The sequence below is a fragment of the Acartia tonsa genome, chromosome 1 (genome assembly GCF_053477335.1).
Source record: "Acartia tonsa isolate MP-2025a chromosome 1, ASM5347733v1, whole genome shotgun sequence".
NCBI lineage: Eukaryota > Metazoa > Arthropoda > Copepoda > Calanoida > Acartiidae > Acartia > Acartia tonsa.
Genome location: NC_137260.1, coordinates 25,134,059 through 25,159,906, shown reverse-complemented (window position 1 = coordinate 25,159,906; position 25,848 = coordinate 25,134,059). Strand labels below are relative to the sequence as shown.

General features: G+C 30.9%; 1 protein-coding gene across 1 annotated transcript in view; it reads left to right on the top strand.

Moving 5' to 3' along the window:
* The first annotated feature begins 9,799 nt into the window (after positions 1-9,799).
* LOC145315782 (tyrosine-protein kinase receptor-like) overlaps positions 9,800-25,848 on the top strand; it is a 112,099-nt gene continuing 96,050 nt past the window's right edge. The window contains exon 1 of the mRNA XM_080155870.1: positions 9,800-9,882. The gene's annotated coding sequence lies outside the window, so the exon portion shown is untranslated. The remainder of the gene's footprint in view (positions 9,883-25,848) is intronic.

Here is a 25,848-nt window from a genome sequence, read left to right as displayed (position 1 = left end):
ATTTAGTTCTAACTTTCCCCAGACCTATGAGAAGCTTTGATGTAAAGGATAACCATACCAGTCTAGCGGTTAGCATGTTCCGAATAATTTTGAGCGGCTATAACTAATGAAAGGCCTTTTTAGTATTGTTAACACGACTAAAAACTCAAAGCCAACATTTGCTTTGTTTTTGCAATACAAATACAGTTATTTCTTTAATAATAAAACATGAGTTTTCAATATTTGTATGTTGACCCACCGTCCGTATGCGACCAAGTTTCCTTTGAATTTTGCTTCCTGAATATCACAGTACATTTCCTTCTTAGAAAAGATTTGTCCTGTGTAATATGACTTTGTAAAGTTTTTTTCAAATAACTTTGAATGTAGAATAGACCTGTTTATATCTTTTTACAGCTTTTACGTCTTCTGTGCTTTATGAACTTTTTCATTAATTTGAAAAAACATCGTTTTGTTATTTGTAATCGAAGACCATTAAATATGGACCTCCAAAGTATTAATTTGTCCGACGTCCAGTCGTTTTATGAAAATTTATATTTTTATAAAAATGAGCGGGATGTCTTCAAGTGTCATTAAGATACATAGCATAAATCCATATATTTTTTTCGTCTAGCAAACTGAATAAAAAATTTAAATTTTAAAAATTTTGAGCCTGTCTAATGTGTATAGTGTACACTGTAAGGATTCCTGTCACGCACCTAATAAATTTGAATGCAATATGGCGGGCGAGAAAAACTTTTCAATGGTTCGACCAAAATTGGAAAAGCTCTCCCGACATGATTTTTTTATGTCAGACAAAATTCTAAATCACAGCTTTTAAGTATTTTTTATAGTTTAGGATTAGTTAAGTGAAAAGTGATTTAATCTTCAAAGCAGCTTATACTGCCTAATAAAAAATTACGTCACTAAATGCAATGACCAATGTTAGGCCAGTATACATTTCACCATAGGTCAATTACTATGCTTACTGGCCTATCATTGTTTATTTTTATGTATGACGTCATTTTTTATTAGGCACTATATGCTGCTTCTTAATCTGAAATACTCTAAATGATTTGATATAATTTTATTCAAATGTGGTTTTACCCATCACAACACTTGTCTCCTTGAACTGTGAGAACCTTTTCTTCTATTTTATTGTGTGCATCGAGTGGCTCTGGACACACTATGCTACAATACCAAATAAGTTAAATGTAACATTAACTCTAAAATAATAGCTCAGTTTGATAAAAAAAAGAAAAATTAACTTGACTCTTGATAAAAATTCTCTTACATTAAAACTTTTTTCACATTAGATGATTTTTGCGTTTTTCTGCTCTTTATGTAGATTGCAAAAAATTTTTTAAATTGTATTACTCTTTCAAGCTCTACGATTAAAAACGGTAAAAAAATCTATTAAAACATGCTTATATTTTAAAGCTCAATAAGGTGCCCATAAAAAGGGGATAAATTAAACAAAACTTTGGCCGAAGTATCCTGAATGACGTCACGTTAGAATATTTCACTATCCTAATATGAGGTCATTCTGGGTTCTTCAGCCAACAGTTTTAAAATTTATACCTGTTTTCTATATGCTTTATGAGGAGCTTCTATTTTTTGCTCTAATCCTAACTTTAATTTATCTAATATATAAACACATCGTGCAGACTTATGTGCTCTTGCCTTCTCTTAACTCTAATTTAGCTGAAAATTGGACACTTTCCAGGTTCAACCACTCTCTGGAATTGTAATGTGATAAAGTGGACATTTATTTTCTTGTTGCCAGAATTTCCTCCTCTCCAATTTTTCTTCTTCCATGTATACCTTATGGTTAATTGTGTTCTATGGAGTATAGTTCAACAAAATTCTGTTTTGCTGAAAATAATGGAATCTTGCTTATTAATGTTTTATTTCTTGCACTTAAACACTATTAAATTAAAGATTTTTGTTTGTATTTGTATAGGATATAAAAGATCAATATATTTTTTGTTGGTATGTAAAATTATTATTATAAATTGTTGTAATAAAACCATAAAAAGATTTTTTTAAATTAATAAAGGTTCCTAAACTTCCTAAAAATTAATATTTTTTTACTAAATCAAATTAATCCTAAATATTCTCTTCAAAGATACATATCTTGTTCATTAGTAATGTTTGAGACATTTTAGAGATATTTTTCTTCACACATACTGTATGCATGTAAGATGTAATACACTTGATATCTTGGCAAAACTTGTAAAATAGTTGACAGTGTTGAAGCTAGCATTTCAAATTGACATTCTTATTTGATTGATGCTGATATAACTTGTCTAATTCTTAGTAAAACACTTACGTACAACATTTTCTAAATAAAAAATAATATCATGAAAGAAAACAGGGTCAATTCAGTCGAAAACTATATAATCAATAATCCTTAAAAAAAAGTAACAGAATGTATATGAGTTTGTAACAAAGGATCTCACAAACTGCTGTATTGATATGTTTCTTATTTACAGCGAAGCTTCAAAGGGAGGTTCATAACTATTTTTGGGGAGCTACTAAATTAAAACCTAACAATAGTTTTGATGAAATAAAACATTATAGATTATGTTAGAAAACTTTTTATTTGTGTTAAGTGTTTCTGTTTTTGTTGGATGGCCTTTTTACATAATATAAATTTTAATTTTAAAGGCAATAGCAATTTTCATGTAATCTTGATTATAGAGTAGCTTCGCTTACGCTATTAAAATAGATCACTTTAATATTAAGTCATAAAAGTAAACTTTTATGTACATACAAAATATTTTTTATATCATAGTTTAATATGTTAAAAAGAAAAAAGTTTTGAGAAATCTGAGGAAAAAATGCTGTAAAATTTTATTATCTCGAATGGATTTTGCATGTTGTATATTACGGTGTGTATTATCCATCTCAATTATATACACATTATCATATTCTCGTAGCATCCATCATAAAAACACATGCGTGTATAATTATATTTTATTTTCTGTCAAGCTAGTCAAACACATTATGATTTATTGCTATTGGAAAATTATTTTAATGAATAACAATTAATGATTATTTTATTGGGTTTTCAATTAATATTTTTTTTACAGTGTAACCACTCTGTAATTAGGGAAACTAGATTGTACGACAAACTGAGACTCACATTTAAAACGTCTTCAATAGGCTTTGCAACTAAAAACTTGACCAACTAAATTTGAGACTTTTTCTGAATATGTGGCAAACCTCTATAAACTAATACTGAAAATTCAATTCTAATGTGTTTAATTAAACGTACTTAGACTTAAGCAAAGCCTTTGATGAATTATTATTTAATATACATATATGAGTGTAATTTACATGGTGTACTTTAACAAACTTGTTTTCATACTCTGTTATTCACAAATACTAGTGAGGATTCTTAATAGGTTACAGTAAAGTAAAGGGGACAATCTACTAAGATTCTATATAGTATAGTCTTAAAATATTTGAATATTATAAAACCGAGGGACAAGGCTTGATGCTTGTTGGTGAGATAAATCTTCAATACATTTTTATATGCAAATTTAAATAGCTCAGAGTAAAACACTAATTAAGACTTACAGATATTTCAAAATCATAGTAGTATAATCATCGCAAAGGATTGCCATTAAAAAGAGATTTAAACATTTAAAAAAAATAATTTACATAAATTCCTCGCTGTAATTTGTAAAATGTTGAATTTATTAAGTGGTTTCTTGCAACAGTGTGTAAGCTCAGGGATTCAGGTATAGGACAATGGAGGAAAAATTATACCTCAAATTTTCATAGGGGATGGGACACGTAGTAGCTAAAATATTAAGGAAATATTAAATATACTGCAATTGTTCTGTCCCTCCCTGTTTAACCTTGACAAGATAACTAACAAATATTCATATTTTTATATATTTTTCCTCGACAGAAAATAAATTCTTTTTGGGTTGAAACCCATATTATTATAGCGGCACATTCCCCACCCCCCCCCCCCCCAAATTTTTTTAATATTCATACAACTTCAAGGAGCTTTGTTATTATATATATTCTTGCGGTTACTCCCCTAGAGGCCTTTAGGGGCAATGGTAGGAGAGAGGGCGGCAAGTTTAAATTTTTGTTTAAAACAGAAAAAAAAAATTCTGGGGCACTATATCATAAATTATCATACTATGGTAGATAATAGATATAGGTTTTTACAAGCAGTAATTGATGTATTTTAAGACAAATAGATTTTTTTAGCAAAGGTTGAATTAAATATTTTTTTAAAATTAAAACAGACAAATTTTCAAAAAGTTTAGTTGAATGAATCTCTCCTTATAAATGACATATAAAAAATGAAAAAAATAATATAAGATGGTGTTTACAGATGATCTACTTGTGATTTGAAGGATTTTTCCAATTCTTTTTCTCTCTTGAAGCTCATTACTCATCAGCTCCCTTCCCTCCTATTTACCTAAAATTCTTTCTCCGCCCACTCCGTATAACTTTGAGTTCTGCAGTGTTCCTTCAATATAGAGAAAATTTGTATTCTTGCCATTTAACATTGTTATCAACAAAGAAGTTTATCCACTTAATCATTTAAATATTGATTACCTAGTATAGTTAGGCACAATGCATCTCTATAACACTAAACAACAAATGTAAGTATGCCCATTTTAAGCATTCTATAATTAAATAATTCTATCATTCGGGATTTTTTTGTTAAGATTTCTAAATAATGTTGAAAATTAAATGCTCTGTTACTATATTTGTTCGATTGACTGTTTGACCAATTTATTTAACTTCGCTTAATGGATGTTGTCATTCTTGTGGTTATCATTAGTACTGTAAATTTATTTCATATAATCGTTTCAAATAATTTGCAGTTTAATATGATAACTTATACTAAGCACTATTACTCATTTGCCTAGAAGTAGAACGAGTTCTAGTTTACCTTAACATACAATGATAGATTATATAACTCTTTTATTTACTAGGAAAAAACAGAAAAGTTCGTAGATAGAAGTTGGGATACTGGAAAACTATTTCAATAAGGAATAGCGAAGCACCTTTTAAGCATGTTTTAAGTATGTTAAAACATTAAAACGTTTAATATTTCCAGTTTTGTAAATTTAATGTATTTAGAATAATTCTGGATAGCTGTACTTTAACTTTGCATTTACTACCTGATTTTAACTTAAGGCTACTTTTATTAAGACATTTAAATATTGATTTCAGGTTTCATCTGATCATGGTGTTTGACAATACTTCATTAAGCTGAACAAGGCTCAAAATGAATTGTAACTGTAACCCTTAAGGACCTGTAGGAATGTCCCATATTTTGACATGTTAAACAAACTATTAAGCCTCAGACAATAATAGTGACGTTCAAAAATTAGCTTTTTCATAGAAAGTATTTTGTATACTGAGATGTAACAAGGACATTTATGCTCATATTAATTATGCAATGTGTGATTGACAAGTAGAAAACAATTTAATTGTAAATAGGATGAAAAACCAATAATAATCTTATTAGCCAAATTGTCTAACTACTCTTGTTAAAAGTTTTTTTTAACACAAACTCTTGATAATATTGATTACATTTAAAACCATGGTTTAATTAATTAAATAAGGTATAGACGCATAACTTGGACAACAACATGGCCCAAGAGGTGGGTACCTTTTCTTTCTCTAGAAAATCGCTTAGGGCTCTCTTGTAGTGACCTGGCTGTTTTTATATTTCAGACGCCATTGGCTGATATGCAAAGAACCAATTGATAGTCGATACAGAGTCCCCACCCTTTGGGTAAAGTTACATATAGCTCGTGCTCCCTCTACTATTTTACTTTAATCTTTAGGCTACCTTATTGAGTGACTGACAGACAAACGTACACAAATTATAGAGTAGCTCTATACTTCTCTAAAATACGTAAAGAACTTCATTCATACTTTTAGAGACCCTGAGACATGCTTTACACTGGTAAATTATAATTTCTAAGGCTCATTAACAAAATTACGTCTTGTGACTGTTTTCATTTTGAAAAGAGAATATATTTTTTTATATTTAAAAACGTTTGTTAAATACGCACCATGATTTAAGTTTATGAAGATATTTGAAATGAACTAGTTGACAAGTTATTTCAAAATGAGATTACCCTAATCACCATCAAACTCCACAGACAATTTTCCACAAATATTAAAATAAAAATCTTAAAATTAAAACACTTTTTGTTAGCCAGGACCTTAGGCCCAATGGGGCTAAAAAAACTTTTTAAAATGTTATGATTTTTCATTTTAATGGAAAGATGTCTGTAATACGATGCTTTACATGATTTTTCAGTATGGCTTAGCACCGGTTCTAATCCAGCGGATATTGATCGGTTTCGAATAAATACAGGAAATATAATCATGTAACTATTTCTAGTTAAAACGTTAGAACTACAATCTTATCTAACATACAATTAAACATGCTATGAAAAAAATCGCAAAATATTTGCATATAAACCTGGAGAAAACATAATTTTATTATGTAAACAAATTACCAAAATTTGCGTTGTTTCTTTTATGCTATTAAACTGTTACCTATTCGCATTACATTCTAGGGGAAATTGCAGGGATTAAGCAAAAAGTATAAAAATTTAAAAAAGTAACTATTTCAATATATATTTTTCGTGTAATTTTTAGTATTTTAGCTATTCCGTAGTTGTTTGTTTCCGTCTGTCTTGCTACCCTTCTGTCCTTCCAAGGAAGGCCCATTTTTCTCCCATTATTCTATCCTTCCTACCCCTTCATTTCCCTTTCCTTTCCTTTCCTTTCTTCCCTTACCCAAAATATTTTAGATAAAGAAAATAATACTATACCTTTAGAAATTTAGGATTTAAAAATTTTATTTGCCAGTGCCAAATCCCTGAGAAAAAAAATGCAAACTCTTTCCCTTAGTGTTAAAGTTTGTTTAAATAAGTTTCTATTTTTCACCCAAATGTTTCTCTAGACATGTTTTAATATGTTTGCTGTTGCAACACTCCAATAGTTTTTTTACAGGTTTTTCAGGGTTTAAAGATGAGATAAATAAACTAGATTTTTGTCTTCAACTTTGCCAATAACTTGATTTTTGAGTTTTGATTTGATGGATGTTATCATCCTTTTTGCCTATTTCTAAATGCCTGATGTTATACACAACTGATTTATTTCAATGTCAAGACTGCAGAACTTCTAAAATCAATTTCGACATTTGCACTGCATTCAAAATAAGTATAATAAATAAGCACAATTAAAGAAAGAAATATATCATGATTTCAGCTGTTCCTATATATCCAAAAACTAGAGCTTATGACGGTTATAATGATATACATAACATTTTTCTACTATTGGCACAAGCCCTTTAAATTGGCACTAAAAATGCACTTTGAAAAAACCGGTTTTTTAAGGCATAATTTGTTGAAAACTATGAAATATTTTTTTATGATAAAAAACTCCCCACGTCAATGAAAAAATAAGATATTTATTATTAACTTCTGAAAATGGTAAATGGGTTAAATAAAGCAATACCTTTGATCCTTTATTAAAAAACCCTGTATAATTAATTTGTCACAAGTAATTTACATAAAAACATTTATATTAATTTATTTCACCAAAAACAAATGATGATGATGAACATAATGCCATATATTTATATGATTTAATAATGAACAGGTTTACATAGGATCTGCTTTAAAGCATAACTAAATGCAAAGTTGAATTAAGGTTTTATGAAGAAAGGGCAACTCTATCAACCAGTGTTTAATATGTACTTTTTATTAATAAAAATCAACATCAATAAATATTTTATAAACGAATTATGAAATTTTGTAAATAAAAAGTTTTATATTAAATATGAAAAAGATCTAATTGGTTTTATTTAAGTAAAAAAAAACTTATTCTCAGATTTGTTCCTAATTAATGTGTAAGTCTGACTGTAAGAATAATTTTATAATCTCCAATTAGACCAATGTTTGTTATTTATATTCATGTAAATGTATACTAAAGGTACATGTTTTTTCTCTCTGTTAAATAAAGGGATATGTAATTTATAAAAATCTGCAAAAATGATTGTTAGCCTAAAGAAAATCTTTGTTGGGGATACTTTTGTTCGTCTGATAATTGGCAAATGCTGTAAATGTCATGCGCCTGAAATAGCTGTAATGATTGGCATTTTTACTATTTTCTATATTATTTGATTTCTAACTCGTTATGATATGACGTTAAGTTGTTGATTTTTTTGCATATCATTTCATTAGCTTTGTATTCAAATTTTTATATAAGAATATTTTTTAGATTTTAATATTTACAACTTTAATAAATGAATTGAAGGAGATATGAGTTAATGAAGGATTGAATCAATCCTCTCTTACAAGGGCGTCAAAGCTTTTTCTTTTAGGGGGGAGGGGTAATCTTTATATCATGTAGGCAAGGACATCCGAGCTTTTTTTTTTTTGGGAGTGTAAAAATTTAAAATTCAAAATTTTGGGGGTGCCCCAAATTCATTTGAAGGCGGGGGATAGTCACCCCTTTACCACCCCACCCCCCCATTGGACGTCCTTGCCCTCCTATGAAAAAACAACAAAAAAGTTGAATTGCCAGGAGCTGGGGACATTGACCTGTAAATAATAATGTTCTTTAAAAACATATTCTGTTATTTGTTGGCTCAAAAGCTTCTGGGTTCTCCAAACTACAGAATGGGTAATTTTGTTTATCTGATTTATGGTTTTAATAAGTTATTGTCCATTGACTTATCCTTAAGTTCACTGAAAATATTTTTTATCACAATATTTAAAGTTGAACAGGATTTATGTATTTCAGGATTAAGTCTATTTTGATTTTATCATTAATAAGATAAATCAAAAAAAATATTATGTATATTAAAAAAATCTAAGGGTACAGGGTACAAGAAACATGCACACTCCAATTTTTTTCAAGATATAGTTGTACATAATTCATAGTTTTATAGGTGGTAAATATAGAAAAAGATAACATATTTATCTTCCAATTGCCTATCCATGTTCCCTGAAAAAAAAATGTAGATGCTTCGCTTTTGTCAAAAATCGACTGCACCTGTTGAAGAATTATTGAAAACTCAACACCATCTTTTAATTCAAATATCGTTCCTTGCCCTTGGGAGTATCTTTCCTCTACTGGGCATGGGCGAGTACATCTCATTGGCTGGGGTAAGTTGGGAGGGGAATGGGGATAATATTGTACCCTCTCATGGCATTTTTAAGGAAAGGGTGGGGTGGAATTAAGGGATCTATTTTGACAACTTTGAACTACTTTTATAAATAAGATTAAATCTAAAGTTTAAGAGTGTCTCTTTAATACTTTCTATTTTAAATAAATGTTTTTTTTTGCACATGTAAAAATATATACGCCTAGAAACTAGCGTAGTTTTACAACAGTTTTAATTGTGTTTGTATTGACAATAACTGTTTAAATTTAAGGTTAACATTTTCATATTTGTTTTTGTTAGTAAAATGACATAAATAAGATCGCTTGTTATTCTTAAAGGAAATTAACAGGATGCTGTTTGTCCGTGTACCTGTGTGTCTGTAGCTTAAGATCTTGCTAACCTCTGGACCGATATGGTTCTCTTTTATAGTGAAGCTTCTCCAGGGAAGGTTTAAAACTATTTTAGGGAAGGGCAACTTCACCATCCAAAAAGAAATCGCACCAAGAAAAAAAAAACATTAAAAAATTTATCTTTAAAATCAAAATAGAAAGTGGAGACTTAAACCTTTTCAAATTTTAATGATTCTCTACTTATGAATGTTTCCATTCTTGTATTAAAGAATTGATTCCAATAATGTATTTTATTTTCAGAGAAAAATGTAAATAGCTAAAATATGTATCGGCTAGTAGATAGAGGAAAATCTTAATTCAAATTCAGAACTTTGACGTAAGGTAAGATTATAATCGTTAGTAGCGAAGCTACTATATCATTGACTCATTAACCATTCCCTTTCCTTGATGTTGACCACTTAAACATAAATAAACCACACGTCCCTACGCTTTTATATTTATGACAGTTAATATTCTATATCTATTGGAAACACGTTAAAAATAGTATGAATAGATCTTAAATGCAGTTCTCTACATGATATTCTGTATGAGAAGTATTTTTTGTTCTAACGTGGTGATATATACTGGCAATTTATCTTATATCTCTCTAAAAATATCCTCAAACACTTTTTTGTGTGATTTCTTTACTTTTATGAAAGTTAAATGTTGGAAAAATTACAAAAAAATATATGGTATGTATATCAAAGCTAAATTCTTTTGCTTTTATGGAAAGTTTTATGTACTATAAATGATTTAACATAAAACTATACTTTTTCATTCCAATTAGAGTTATAAAGTAGCTTTGCAAAAAATAGCAAAATGACAGTTTTTAACATAAAAAGTGTGGGCATGCTGTTAGGATAAATCCATCGGCTAACAACTTTAATCCTGAATATACTTAGATACCAGGATGATAGGGATAATGCTCTGAACAAATTTATTATTTTTAACAACTTTTTGACCAATAAAATGCTGTAAATGTTTATAGAAAATGTTAATAGCCAATAGTAACCATTATACAACAAAGAAGCTATAAATCTTATCCAAATAAACTGGCAAAATAACTTTAAAATAGTTTTTCTCCATTACCATATCCCTGTCCCTGTGAATCTACCTGTTGAGGTTATGCATACAAATGACCACAAATATGTAAGCACAGCAACCTTGACAACTATTCTTAAAGATTATTGGCAGCAAATAACTTTTAGATATTGAATGAATAATGATATTAGAGCCAGGCATCTAGAGAGATAAAACAATGGCCGATAAATTGATGTAACTCCCCAATGTCAATACACTAAATTATATACCCCTTCTGTAGATTACAGTTTGTGGTTGAAACGTTTGAACACTTAATTTATTGAACCAACCAACCAAAATCTAAACAAAAGTTTTTAACCTAACGAACAAGAAATCTTTATTACAGTACTTTGGGGACTAGTGTGATAAACAACCTAATGTCCCCTCCCTCCCTGTATTAGAGCCCTAATAATATACCAAAAGCAAAGAAATTTTTACATTTTCTTTTAATTGATTTGGTAATTATTACAATTTTTGACTACAAATAAACTTAGATATCAAATATATTAAATAAATTGTTGCTCTCAATGGTAATTTACCAATTGATGAAATACCCCCCCCCCCCTGCCCCCCTTCCCCCCAAAAAGTAATAAAGAATATACCTTTTAAAAGAAATTGAGATAGCATAACAATTCAAGACCAAGGGACCAGGGTTGTTGACTTCTAGTGAAATTATAGAGTTTTCCTACGATACCAATTCCTTTTTTTTCTTCAGTATATATCTCCTTGCTTGAAAATATATGCAACGAAAATTTTACTTGTGCATAAATCTTACCGCTACTGACCACTAAAATTATACAAACAAGGATGACAACATCCATAGGTAGCGAAGCTCAAAACTTTTGAATGAATATCTGGAAAAATTTACTATATAGCAGTGTCATACAATAATCATTAAACCTAATAAAATAGGGAAATCACGAAGCCTTTAAAATCACGCAACCTTTGAATCACGAAATCGATCTAGCACCGCAATTAATATACAAATCTTAAAAAAACTGAATAGAAATATGTATTGTATAATATAAGCATATTCAATCCCTGATAATTTCAGCCATCAATCCTGAATAGGAATAGAGAAAATGACAAAAACCTAAAAATCTAGGAATCGATCTAGCACCCCAAATAATAAACAAATCTTAATAAAACTTGGTGAAAATACTCGGAATGTAAAATAAATTAATCTCTCAAAGTTTCAGCCTTGTATCATGACTAGAAATTGAGAAAATCACAAAAACTTGAAAATCTAGGAATCGATCTAGCACCCCAAGTTACAGACAGATGGACAAAACAATGTATAGATTAAATGGGCATATGTAATAGGAATCTTTACTAAAAATTTCAGCTGTCTATCTTAAATAGGAGCCGAGAAAATCCCGTTTCCCCCATAGTGTTAAGGACGGACTGACGGACAAAGTGAATTATAGAATAGCTTCGCCACTAAAAAACAAGTACACATACATTAGTTATACACAGCGTATTTCACTAAAAGTTTGGGTGCTTTCCCACAAAGTGAATATCGATTACTGAAACTATTCCTATGTTGAAAAAAATTGAAAATAAAGGGGTGCCCTAACCCTGCGGGACAACCTAGACACAAATTTAACCTAAACTAATCAAAAGAAATAACCAAACAAACAAAAGTACAACAGTCCACAACCTTTTTCAATTTCTGTTAAGAAATGAAATTTCAAAATCCTAAACTAATCCCCTCATACAAGTATTAAAATGAAAAGATAATCGGTATTTAATATTTATGAGAAAATAACAAAGAAATTTAACTGCGAAGTTGGAATATAAGCTGTGTATGACAAATTTTGCGTGTATAAAAATGAAATAGATGTACTGTACCTACTTCATTGCAAACATTATATTACATCTTTAAAAGTTTTACTTTTCCTAAGATTTGGCTCTAGATTTCAACTAAAAATCAACTCAAATAAAAATCAAACTTTAGATTTTAGTTACGTTTAAAAGTTTTATTTAGGTACTTTTAAGCACTGTAAAAATGTCCGAAAAATCACATGAGTAAAATTAGGATAAAATCGAATACATTTATTTCTCTTTGCGTGTGCGTATAATGTGTATCCTTAATAAATTTATAGTATAAATGTATAACCAGACAACTATCTGAATTCCCATGTTAAGGACATTTTTCGTCTGCTAGCAAATTGCTTTCTCCTCTTTTGTATCGTCTTTGCTGTGTTAATATTTCCGACGATATTGGTTGATTTTTAAAGACCCAAATGCAAGTCAGCTCAGGGTCCTCGGGAAGGGGACATACAGTTATTTAACCCCTTCCCCCTCTTTTGTTTTACTCTAATATGTATCCTTACACAAAGCACAAGTTTATTACAATCTGACAGACCATCAAACGACCGTTCAAGCCTTGTAAAGAAGTTTCGCAGCTTATAACTTTATGGGTTAAATGAATTTTCATGTTTGTAAAGATTTGCGTCATACCAAAGTTTTCAAGGATTATTGTGTTTTAATGGAGATCATTCTAAGAATAAAGTTGTACAGTTTCATAGAGTAGCTACTCTATTATTTATTTGGTTAGTATGACTGTCATTCTAAAAAATAACTTTGTTCCATGACAACTTAGAGATTCTTTGATGCCAATTCTGTCTTTAAATCCATGACTCTACGAGTAATATAATGTCGTCACTCCAAAATTTACTTTAAGTGTATGTCAGTTCTTCTTAGGATACATTTGTGTATTGTGAAGCTAATCTATCCTATGATACATAGTAGTTAGGTTTATTGTCTAAAGCTAAAGAACTCAAAAGATGCTGTTCTTAATTGACTATACTTTCAGAGAAGCTTTAGATTTATCTTATGAAGGTTTTATGCTATTTTCTTAACCTTCCCCGCCCTCCCCTAGAGGCTATGGACGAATCAACTAGTAATCATGGCTGCATCTTTTTCTTGTAATATTTTTATTCTATTTTAAAATTCTAAAATACTATATTATTTATAGACAAATACAAACAAATAAAAAGAAAAACAAAAAAAAATAGAATAAACCCAACAAATGTTATTTTTCTCGACAGCGATGAAAAAAAAACTTTTGGTCAGTCAAGGGCTCACCACTCTTTATTTAAATTATCTCTGACATTTCTTAATGTTTTTGCGTCTACAACTTGAATTGTTTTTTCATATTTGCAGCAGCAGATTTTAGATTTGGCAGCCGGCCAAATTCATACAACGCTCTCGCTTAACTCTTTCTTTACCTTTAAAAAATACAACGAGTGTTCTATAAAACTTATGATCCTGAATTACAGTTATCTTTTAAAGCTTCTAATTAACCCATTTCTTACTTTTAAAAACACCCAATTGGTCTTATTTTAAGCGATCATCTCTAAATCTAAATCTAAAGCTATACCTGTATATTATATTACCAAACTTGTTATTTTACTTCAATGACCAATTTTGATCTAATTATGAATATTATACTATCACCTAAGTTCCCCTGCACTGATTTTATTATCCTTGTTTTTATAAAGTCAAGTTTTCTTACACCATGTAGTAAAAAAACAGGGAGAAATTTGCAAAAAAAAGTTTCCTTCATGAATGTGATTAATTCTTTCTTTCAAAATGTTTTTTTTTAAAGGATAATCTAAAAATCAATTGAAAATATTTTTTAATCTAATTTATCTGTCAATTAGGAAATTTATTCTATTAATTAAAAAAAACTGCAGATTAATAACGTCAGAGGAGAAATTTATTACAATTCTAAAGATATTCTAAAGAAGAAATATACAATGAAGGTCCAATGGAAAATAATAAGAATATCACAAAAAATCACATCTCAAATGATGATACACAAAATTGCCCTCCTTTAGATTACAATTAAAGGTTGAAACGTTTAAACACTCAAACAAACAAAATTCAATAGAAGTCCTCAGTGTTGTCAAACTAACGAATAGGAAAATAATATTATAAAACTTTTGGGACTAGTATAATAAGCAGCCAAATGTCCCCTCCCGCCCTGCATATTGTACAGTTACCCTAGTAGTTTTTAAATCTGACAAGTAGTGACAAAACCTTGTCTAATCTGAGTTTTGACAGGTTTTCCTCAGGTTTTAATCTGCCCGCCCCTCATCAATCAACTCTGACATTTGATTACATTTTGTCAGATTGTAATCTGACGAAACCTGTGTTTTTGCGCAAAAAGGTACTAAAACTCAGATTACTCAGGATTTGCCGCCAAATTTTTAATCTGTCAGGGGGGATTTCAGATTATAATCTGACGAATCTGACTCAATGTGAGCAAAGTTCAGGTGATTAAGAATGTAATCTGTGATTAAATTGACCCTCAAAATTTGCCCAGTTAATCCCTTATCTGACATTTGATGACAAACAGTCATACTCTAACCTGACATTTGATGACAAACAGTCATACTCTAACCTGACATTTGATGACAAACAGTCATACTCTAATCTGACAATTGATGACAAACAGTCATACTCTAATCTGACATTTGATGACAAACAGTCATACTCTAATCTGACATTTGATGACAAACAGTCATACTCTAATCTGACATTTGATGACAAACAGTCATAATCTAATCTGACATTTGATGACAAACAGTCATACTCCTAACTGACTTTTAGTGACAAACAGTCATACTCTAATCTGACATTTGATGACAAACAGTCATACTCTAATCTGACATTTGATGTCAAACAGTCATACTCTTATCTGACATTTGATGACAAACAGTCATACTCTAATCTGACATTTGATGACAAACAGTCATACTCTAATCTGACATTTGATGACAAACAGTCATACTCTAATCTGACATGTGAAGACAAACAGTCATACTCTAATCTGATATTTGATGACAAACAGTCATACTATAATCTGACATGTGAGAACAAACAGTCATACTCTAATCTGATATTTGATGATAAACAGTCATACTCCTAACTGACTTTTAGTGACAAACAGTCATACTCTAATCTGACATTTGATGACAAACAGTCATACTCTAATCTGATATTTGATGATAAACAGTCATACTCCTAACTGACTTTTAGTGACAAACAGTCATACTCTAATCTGACATTTGATGACAAACAGTCATACTCTAATCTGAAATTTGGTGACAAACAGTCATACTCTAATCTGACATTTGATGACAAACAGTCATACTCTTATCTGACATGTGAAGACAAACAGTCATACTCTAATCTGATATTTGATGACAAACAGTCATACTAAAATCTGACATTTGATGACAAACAGTCATACTCTAATCTGAAATTTGATGACAAACGGTCATACTCTAACCTGACTTTTGATGACAAACAGTCATACTCTAATCTGACATTTGATGACAAACAGTCATACTCTAATCTGACATGTGAAGACAAACAGTCATACTCTAATCTGATATTTGATGACAAACAGTCATATTCTAATCTGACATTTGATGACAAACAGTCATACTCTAATCTGACATTTGATGACAAACAGTCATACTCTAATCTGACATTTGAAGACAAACAGTCATACTCTAATCTGACATTTGATGACAAACAGTCATACTCTAATCTGACATTTGATGACAAACAGTCATACTCTATACTGACTTTTAGTGACAAACATTCATACTCTAAACTGACTTTTAGTGACAAAGATGCATACTCTAAACTGACTTTTAGTGACAAACAGGCAGGTTAGAGTATTACTGTTTGTTACTAAATTTCAGATTATCAAAAGACAGGTTAGAATATGACAGTTTGTCATTAAAGTTCATACTCTAATCTGACTCATAATGATAAATAGTCATACTCTTTATAAAGATAATGATAGCAATAAATTCTACAAAATACAATATTAATTACACAATATATATAACAACTATAAAATTAAGTGATGGTACTTTTCAAAAAATTCTGGTTTTTCTAGTTGTGTAAATGGGTCAACAGAAGTAACTATCATATAAGATTTTTTTATGGGACAATCTTTTAATTAAGTTATTCTATTGAAAATTGTTAAAGTTGTCTCTTTCTTGGTTTCTCATTTCTTTGTTTGTGTGCTGACTGCATCAAAAATAGTTCATCAATAATCTAAAAATGAGTTTTAATGTAGTTTTTATGATTTTCAAAACCACTTCAACAACAGACAAAACAAATTATCAACAACCTGACATTGAAGTGATTCTAAAATTTTGTGGTAAATTATTTTTTGGCAATAGAAAAACTAATTAGAAATAATTACATTAAATAAAATCTAAAGGGATAGTTGCATGAAGTGCATTTAAAAAGTATGATGGCTAGCATAACTAACAAAAATACCATCTAACATGTATAATTTTGTATTAAAATGAATAACAATCAATTAGGCACCACCCAAATACTGTTTTTGTGAAAGCAGGACAGCCATTTATGTTGCATATATCCAAAAAATATGATTTTCAAGTCTTGATATTTTTAAAACTACATGGTAGAAAATTGAATATATGTCCTATAAATGAACTATTAAACATAAATAAGCAGTTCACAAAATCCAAGTTTAAATGCAATTAGTGCAACTACACCTTTGATGCAAAAAATTAAGGAAAAATTAAATACTATTAATTAGACATCTATGAATATTAGCTAACATTAACTAAACAATTTATTAAACTAAATAATAATAATATATCTGAAATTAGAAAACTAACCAACAAAGAAAATACACCATTTTTTTGTTTGTTTTTGTAAATGTAGAAAAGATTAATATTTAGTGCTATATTTTGAAGTAGTTTCTCTATCTTTTTAATGCTAACCCCCCCCCCCCCCGCCCCCTGCCTGTCCATCATATCTGTCCCTCTGACTGTCTTATGTCCATCTATATATGACTGTCTTTCTGTCAGTCTGTACATCTGTATAATTATATGTATGTCACTCTGTCTGTCTGTCAATGGTCTGGTTGTCTATCAATCTGTCTTTTCCCCTTTCTTTAAATCTGTCAGCTCATCTGGTTGTCAGTTTGTCTCTCTGCCTGTTTGTCTGTCAATATGTCTATCTATATGTTTTTCTGTCCATATGTCTGTTTGTCTGTATATCTTTCTGTCCATCTATAACTGTCTGTCTGTCTTGTTTTTCTGTATTTATAACTTTTTCAAATTGAAATTTTTTTATACTTTCAGTCTGTATGTTCACTTTTTCTGTCCCTTTTGTCTCTTTATCTGTAAGTTTGTTCTTATGTCTGTCTGTCTGACCATATGTATGACAATCTGTCTGTCTGTCTTACCAGCTATCTGACCATATGGATGTCAGTCAGTCTGTTTGTCTTACCAGCTATCTGACCATATGCATGTCAGTCAGTCTGTTTGTCTTACCATCTGTCTGATGTAAGTCTGTCTATTTCTTCATATGTCTGACTGTCTGTCTTAAAACCTGTCTGACTTAAAACCTGTCTGTCTGTTTAAAAGTTCTCTGTCTATCTTTGCGTCTGTCTGTCTGACTGTCTGATTATAAAGGGAGGAATAGGTTGTGCTAAAAATCTGTATATATATTTTAAAAGCCTAAGTAGTTACAGTCTGTGTACTGCTAACTTTAATTGTACATAAACCTACATTTTTTATGAAAATTTTTAAAACTTTCAATCTGTATGTTTTCTTATGTCCCTGTGACTGTCTCATGTCTGCCTATATAAGTATGTCTTTATATCTGCCTGTCCATCATATCTGTCCCTCTGACTGTCTTATGTCCATCTATATATATCTGTCTTTCTGTCAGTCTGTACATCTGTAGAATTATATGTATGTCACTCTGTCTGTCTGTCAATGGTCTGGTTGTCTATCAATCTGTCTTTTCCCTTTCTTTAAATCTGTCAGCTCATCTGGCTGTTAGTTTGTCTCTCTGCATGTTTGTCTGTCCAATTGTATGTATATCTTTCCGTCCATCTATATCTGTCTGTCTATCATATTTTTCTGTATTTATAAATTTTTTTAATTGAAATTTTGTTAACTTTTAGTCTGTATGTTCACTTTTTCTGTCCCTTTATCTGCCTCTGCATATGTTTGTTTGTTCATATGTCTGTCTGTCTGTCCATATGTAGGTCAATCTGTCTGTCTGTCTTACCAGCTATCTGACCATATGCATGTCAGTCAGTCTGTTTGTCTTACCATCTGTCTGATGTAAGTCTGTCTATTTCTTCATATGTCTGACTGTCTGTCTTACAACCTGTCTGACTTAAAACCTGTCTGTCTATTTGATTATCCATCTTTATTATGGCTGTCTGTCTATCTGTGCATCTATCTGTCCATTTGATTATCTGTCTGTTTGTTTAAAAGTTTTCTGTCTATATTTATGTCTGTCTGTCTGTATTTCTGTAAGTCAAACTATCTGTCTGTTTGTACATTTGTCTGTCTGTTTGTCTTTCCATCTGTCTATTTGTCCTGGTGTCCATCTTTATTGGATTATATATGCTTCTTTTCTGTATGAATTAAATTTTCGTTTCACTAGGAACCAGGATCAGACAATGGATGATAAAGGGAGGAATAGGTTGCGCTGAAAATCCGTATAAGTGTGAGTTTTAGGCTTAAAATAGTAGTAGAAAACTGATAATATTCCCTAAATATGTGCATTTCTTATTGAAAAGAACTATAGACAAATTTTTTTAAGTTAACATAAATTTTTATATTGTTATACTACTGTGTTTTACTTAAAACTCATAACCTTTATGGATTTTTAGAGCAACCTACTTTACTACTGGTATTTTAAAAGAATATCCAAAGATTTTAAGCCAACAAATTAAAGATATTGTAGACAGGGGAAAAAAACTTTATATTTGGGGAGGGAGAGGATATTTGACTGTAAAGTACACTTTTACACTAGGATGTGTAGCGAAGGATCTAAAAAAAAACTGCCTAACTGGTTCCACTTTGCAGTGAATAAATTTAGGTCTAGGGAAGAATTTTAAATATTTGGGTGGAGGGTATCTCCCCACTTTAAATAAAAAAAGACCCCCCCCCCCCAAAAAAAAAAGAAGAATGATATTTTAGAGTCTTATAGGGATGTAGTTGCTAGTATTAAAGTAAAAGGATCTCTAACTATATGTATCTTTCAGTCTGTTTGTTACAGTGTAGATTCTCAGAGGTCCTGAAAGTGTTTATAACTAATTTGGGGGAGGGTACCAACACCATCTCAAGAGAAATGCCCATATAAACCCCCCCCCCCATTTTTTTAAAACTATAACTTAAAGTGAGAGGGTTAACTTCCGCTGGCCTCTAGTGGCATAGCTGCTATTATATTGTTATTGCAGAAAGACAGAATAATTTAACTAGTATTGATCCAATACTGTCGCCTTTGATTTTACGAATTTTAATGTATTTTTTCAGGGATAAGACAATGGCCAAAAAATTGATGTACATAAATCCCAAATGATGATACACAAAATTACCCCTTCTGTACATTATAATTAGTGGTTAAAACATTAGGACACTCGAACAATAAACCAACCAATTACTAATTAATAAAAGTCCCCAAAGTTGTAGTGCCAATGAATGAGAAAACATTATCAAAAACCTTTGTAATAAACAGTTAAATGTCCCCTCCTACCCTTGTATACATCTCATAAAGTTTAAACAGGAATTCAAGGGATAGGTCAATGATAATACATTTATTCATTTCCCCAATGATGAAAAAAAACATCCAAATTCAAGTGTTTGAGCCAACGGTAGAATACTTTGGTTACCAACATAATTTAAAGCCCAATGTCCCCACCCTCTTTATTACCATAATACCAAAATTTTGTAGTACGATTTCTTATTCATTAGCTCAACACTTTGGGCACTTTTATTAAATTATGATTAGTCAATTAATATACTAGCAATGTCCAAACATTTCAACCCTACTTAAGAATAAAATTATTGGTTGAAAAGTTTAGACTCTGCTAGTTAAGAAAGAAAAAAATTCAAAAGTCTGAGTCAACAAAAATAACTTTGGATACCAGCATAATTTTTAGCCCAATGTCCCCTCCCTCCTTGTTTCAACAATATCAAAATTTCATAGCACTATTTCTATTCGTTTCCTCAACACTTTTATTAAACTTTGATTAGTCAAGTAATATACTAGCAGTGTCCAAACGTTTTAACCAATAATTATATAATTTAAAATGGGTATATTAATGTATCATCCATTGTCCTATTCCTTAATACATATATTTACAGATGACCTCGTATAAAAAAGGTCATTTTAAATGTTTAGAAAATAGGTTGATTCTAAGCTGTGAGGGATTATTTATCCCTTAACAGTCGGGCCCCTTGCTGCACCTTAATCGGTCAGGAAGGGGGGCGTTCAACGCCCCCCCCCCTCCCCCACCTATTATCCTAGTTCCTATTAGAGCTACAGGGCTAAATTTTTTTGTGCAAGTCCCCTGTTTGATAATGAATTTCCGACCTTTAGTAAGTCAAAGTCAATTTTCGCTTCCTTCACCCTTTTATTTAACAACCTTTGTTTTTAGGTCCTTTTTTACTTAAAACTTTCAAACAGCTGTAATTTTCTTATTTTTGAAGCTAGAAGAACAATTTTTTTGCAGAAAATGTTTATCTTTATGTAAATTTTATATTAAAAAGTACTAATTTCAGCGGCCGCAGCTGTACTTGGCAGCTGCCATCCGCCGCTGTCGGCGGTCAGCAGGAAAACAGCGGCGGATCTTTATGAAATTTTAATACGTTATGTAGACACTAGCGGCTTCGCCCCTAGCCTCTAGGGGCTTTGCCCCAAGAGGTGAAAAAAAAAATATGGCGAAAATCGTAAAGAACCATGGAAATATCCTTCAAAAAAAAAAAAAAAAAAAAAAAATTGGGGGGGGGGATTTTTTTGTTTTTGGGGGGGTTAGGGGTGTCCCACCCCCCAAGAAAATAGCTTAAAACCACCACAGGACCAATAGGTAGATACCCTGAAGAGTAGAATCCGATCGGTTCAGTGGTTACCGAGATCTTAAGGGACAGACAGACAGACGGACAGACACACATCGTTCTACTTTGTATATATGATGTAAGAAAAGCTTGAGTTTAAAATTTGAAACCTGAAATTGACTTGAACACATATATTTCATATAAGTATGTACTACTAGTGGATATTTTAGTATTTTGGTAAGATACAATGCTTTGTTTAAGTCAAAAAAATATTTTTGCTCTTTACCTGGATGACCCTGCCAGGTTTGCTGGCATCCTGTGCCCGCCAGGATGTAGATATTAAAAAATTTCAAACTCTCAGTTATGTGTCATACCCAAACTTAAAAAGTCACGCAGTTTGGGCTCTTTATCTTTCACACACAGAAAATGAGATAGAAAAAACCGGATGGGGGGGGGGGGGGGGCGATTAACGCCCCCCCCCCCCCCCCGACCGTTAAGGGTTATAGTATTAATTATAGACAGTTTACCAAGGATATTTGTTTAGCTTTTCTTCTACAAGTAAGAGCATCCTTTAAAAATCAGCCCCTCCCCTTTTTTTTTCACCTCAACATTTAAAAAGGACTTCTTTTCTTATTTTTGTTGTGTGTGTTTTATAAAACCTATCATTTATGTATGGACATACATACCCCAATTCTATAAGAAGCTTTGTTTTTAACGAGAAAAAAAGGATGGTAACATACAAAAAGTGAAGCTTTAAAGTGACAGGACAAACGAACTAGGGTTGGGCCGGATAGTTTTTTGGCCGGATACCGGATATCCGGCCAACGCCGGATATCCGGCAAATATCCAGTTATCCGGCCAAATTACCGGATATCTGGCCAAATTACTACACATTAAAGTATCAAAAAAGGATATAGTCCCTTTCGTAGCAACGCACCTTAAGGGGCGATTCGTTGTATTTTTAAAATTGCTTTTAATAGGTTATTTTAGGTTAGGTTAGGTTATATTTGGTTAGGTGATTGCCCCGCAGGGCTAGGCAATTGGCCCCGCAAGGTTAGAGTCCCCTGCGAGGGGCTAGAAATAGGAGGAAAGCTACTGTGAAAATACGAATAATCGCTCCTTAAGGGGCGTTGCCACGAAAGGGACTATACCCGCAAAAAAAATTCTTCATAAACTGGTGTTTTATATTATACTAGCGGCTGCGTCCTTAGTATCTAGGGATATTAGAAAAGACATGAAAATGCAGAAAAATAACTTAAAACCTTACAACGACTTTTTTTATAAAAAATAAACGGACTAAAACCACCCTGGGACCTAAAAAGGAGAACCATATCGAACCATATCGGTTCATCAGTTAGCGAGATCCTTCGCTACAGACAAAAAAAAAGCTTACTACTTTATATAATAGGATAAAATTAAGGTTAAAACTTAAAAATTAAGTAACTATTAAATCTCCATAGCAAATAAATCTAATTAACTATTACTACCCTCAATATGTTGTAATATCAACCCCTAACAGTTGGAGGATGTGCGGGGAGGTGGGGTTAAATGCGTTTTTTTCTATCCCATTTTCTGTGTATAAAAGGTAGAGGGCTACAACTGAGTGACTTTCGAAATATGGGTATAAAACATAACTAAGAGTTGAAAATTTGTAATACCTCCTTCCTGGCGGGCACAGGATGCCAGCAAATCTGGTAAGGTCATTCAGGTAAAAAGTAAAAATATTTTTTTACTTAAACAAAGCATTTCATGTTATCTAATACTAAAATATCCTATAGTCGTACATCCTCATATGTAATATAGATGTTCAAGTCAATTTCAGGTTCCAGGTATAATCCTGCAAGTTCTGAACCTCCAGGTCTCCAGAAATCTTTAAATGGTTTCTGTGACCGCAACTTTTTACTTGAAGATTTCAAATTTTAAACTTAAGCTTTTTTATATATCTTCATGACTTATTACAATTTCATAAAATCCGTTGCCGTTTACCTGCCAACCGTCGGTTTGAGGCTGGCAGCTGCCAAGTACTGCTGCCACCGCCAAAATTTATGTTTTGAGATTTTTAATATAAAATTTATATAAAGATAAACATATTCAGAAAAAAAATTTCTTCTAGCTTCAATAATAAGAAAATTACAGCCATTTAAGATTTTAAAAAAACAGAGATTTTTGTTGTAAAATATAAAAGATTATACTGCCGGATATCCGGCCACACCGGATATCCGGCCCAACCCTAAAACGAACATTACCACTTGTAAAGATCTAGAAAAAATTGAATGTAGATCCATAGGATTATACTATGGACGGCTGAACCAACCCCAATTATACAAAAGCTTCGCCTTAAAAAAACAGTAATAATTGCCAGGGATCTAAAAGGATAAGACAATGTTAGATAAATTAGTGTAAATCACCAATGATGATACACAAAATTACCCCTTCTGTAGATTAGAATTACAATTAGATTACAATAAAAATCTATAAAAGTCCCCAAATCTGTTAAGTCAAGCAATAAAAAAAACGTTATTGTTAAACTTTGGGGACTAGCACAATGTCCCCTCCCTCACTAAATAATAGAGTATCTTTGCATTAATAAAAAATTTTAAAGGGAAGCTTTTCTATAATTCAGGCACGTGCGTCTGAACTTCCATAACGGATAGCTCTTTAGGATAGTTTAGTCATGATATAATTGTCCTATCGATTTAAACTTTTCTCCTTACGATTTCAATGATTAATGTCGTCGACTATATAACTCTTTAAATGATACTCTTGGCTGATATATTATCAACAATCTATTTGCCAGGGATATTAGAGATTAAATTTAAATTCCTTTTCCAAAAACTAAATATTATTACTTTATGTTTATCCACGGATCATATGGGATAAGACAATGGCCGGTCTATTATGATATTAGAGGGAAATTTAGACTGTCAATTATACAAGTACTCAAAGTTTTAAAATCACGTTTATCTATTCGTTGGATTAAAACTTTAGGTACTTTTATTTAATTTTGATTGGTTAGTTCTTTAAAAGCTTCAAATGTTTCAACTAAAAGTTAATCTTAAGAAATGGTAATTTTGTTTATCAATTAATTGTGTTCGTCTTATCCCTTAAGATCCCTGACAAAGTTACCCCTTCTGTAGATTAAAATTATTGATAGAAAATGTTTTTCTTGTTAAATGCGTACTTTGCTCTTAGTTGGATTTGTTTTCATAGAAAATCTAAGTTGGGTAGGGATAGATTAATGAGAAGAAAAAAATAATATTTGTAATAAATTGTTTGATATTTATATATATTTTAGGTATATGCATATTAAGAAACAAACTTATTTTCTTCTCTTTTAATTACTTTAAACTTCAAAATATACCAGCGGTTGCGCCCCTAACATTTAGGAGCTAGGGAAGGGAAGAAAATAGTATAAAACCATCGCAGGACTAATATAAAGCTTTCCAAAAATAAATGACTCGATGGGTTAATAGCTTTAGAAGTCTTAAGCTACGGATAAAAAAAAAACATTACTTCTTTATATAATAGGTTACGTCCCCAGAAGAGGGAGGGTGTAGTCAGAAATAGGACCTATGAGAAGCTACACTTTAAAGGAAAATCATATCAGTGAAGTGGTTTGGGAGATCCTTTGGTACACAAAGTCAGATACATAGACATCTTGTTACCTTTACATAACATTATCAAACTTGTTAATAATATATATTCTTATTTAAAGTTTAAATTTTAGTTTTTAGAATGTTTGTCTCTGCATAAATAATTACAATAAATGCATATTGTCAAATGGTCACAAATAATGTGAAAACCTAGCCTAGTATTGAAACAGCTAATTATAACAAAACATGTTATTAAAACATAATCAAAAATATTTAACTTAGATTATGGTAATAATATGGGAGCTGACACATTTACTGCAGATACTCTAAACTAACCTTTATATTTTATTTGTTTAGGGATGGTAATAAATCAAGGATCTTACGGGATAAGACAATAGACGATATATTGATTTACATACCCAATGATGATAATAAAATTAACCCATGAAAAGTACATGAGCAGATAGAAATTTTTTTTAATGTTAAAGCTTTGCTCATAGATATGCATCATGTAAGTTTTAAGCATAAAGCCAGAAAAACGATCTTTGTTTAATCATGATTTTAGACTATTTTTAATTAAATCAATATTGCTATTTTAATTTGCCTAAAAATTATCAGAGTAAAATGTTACAGTCGAAAGGATCTACCTTCAATATAGAAAAGGTTTGATTTAAAATTAAGATTTGTGACTTTATCTAATTTACTCTAAAACGTTTCTAATAGTTTATGTTTAAGGTAGGGGAAAGACAATGGCATATAAAATTATAAAT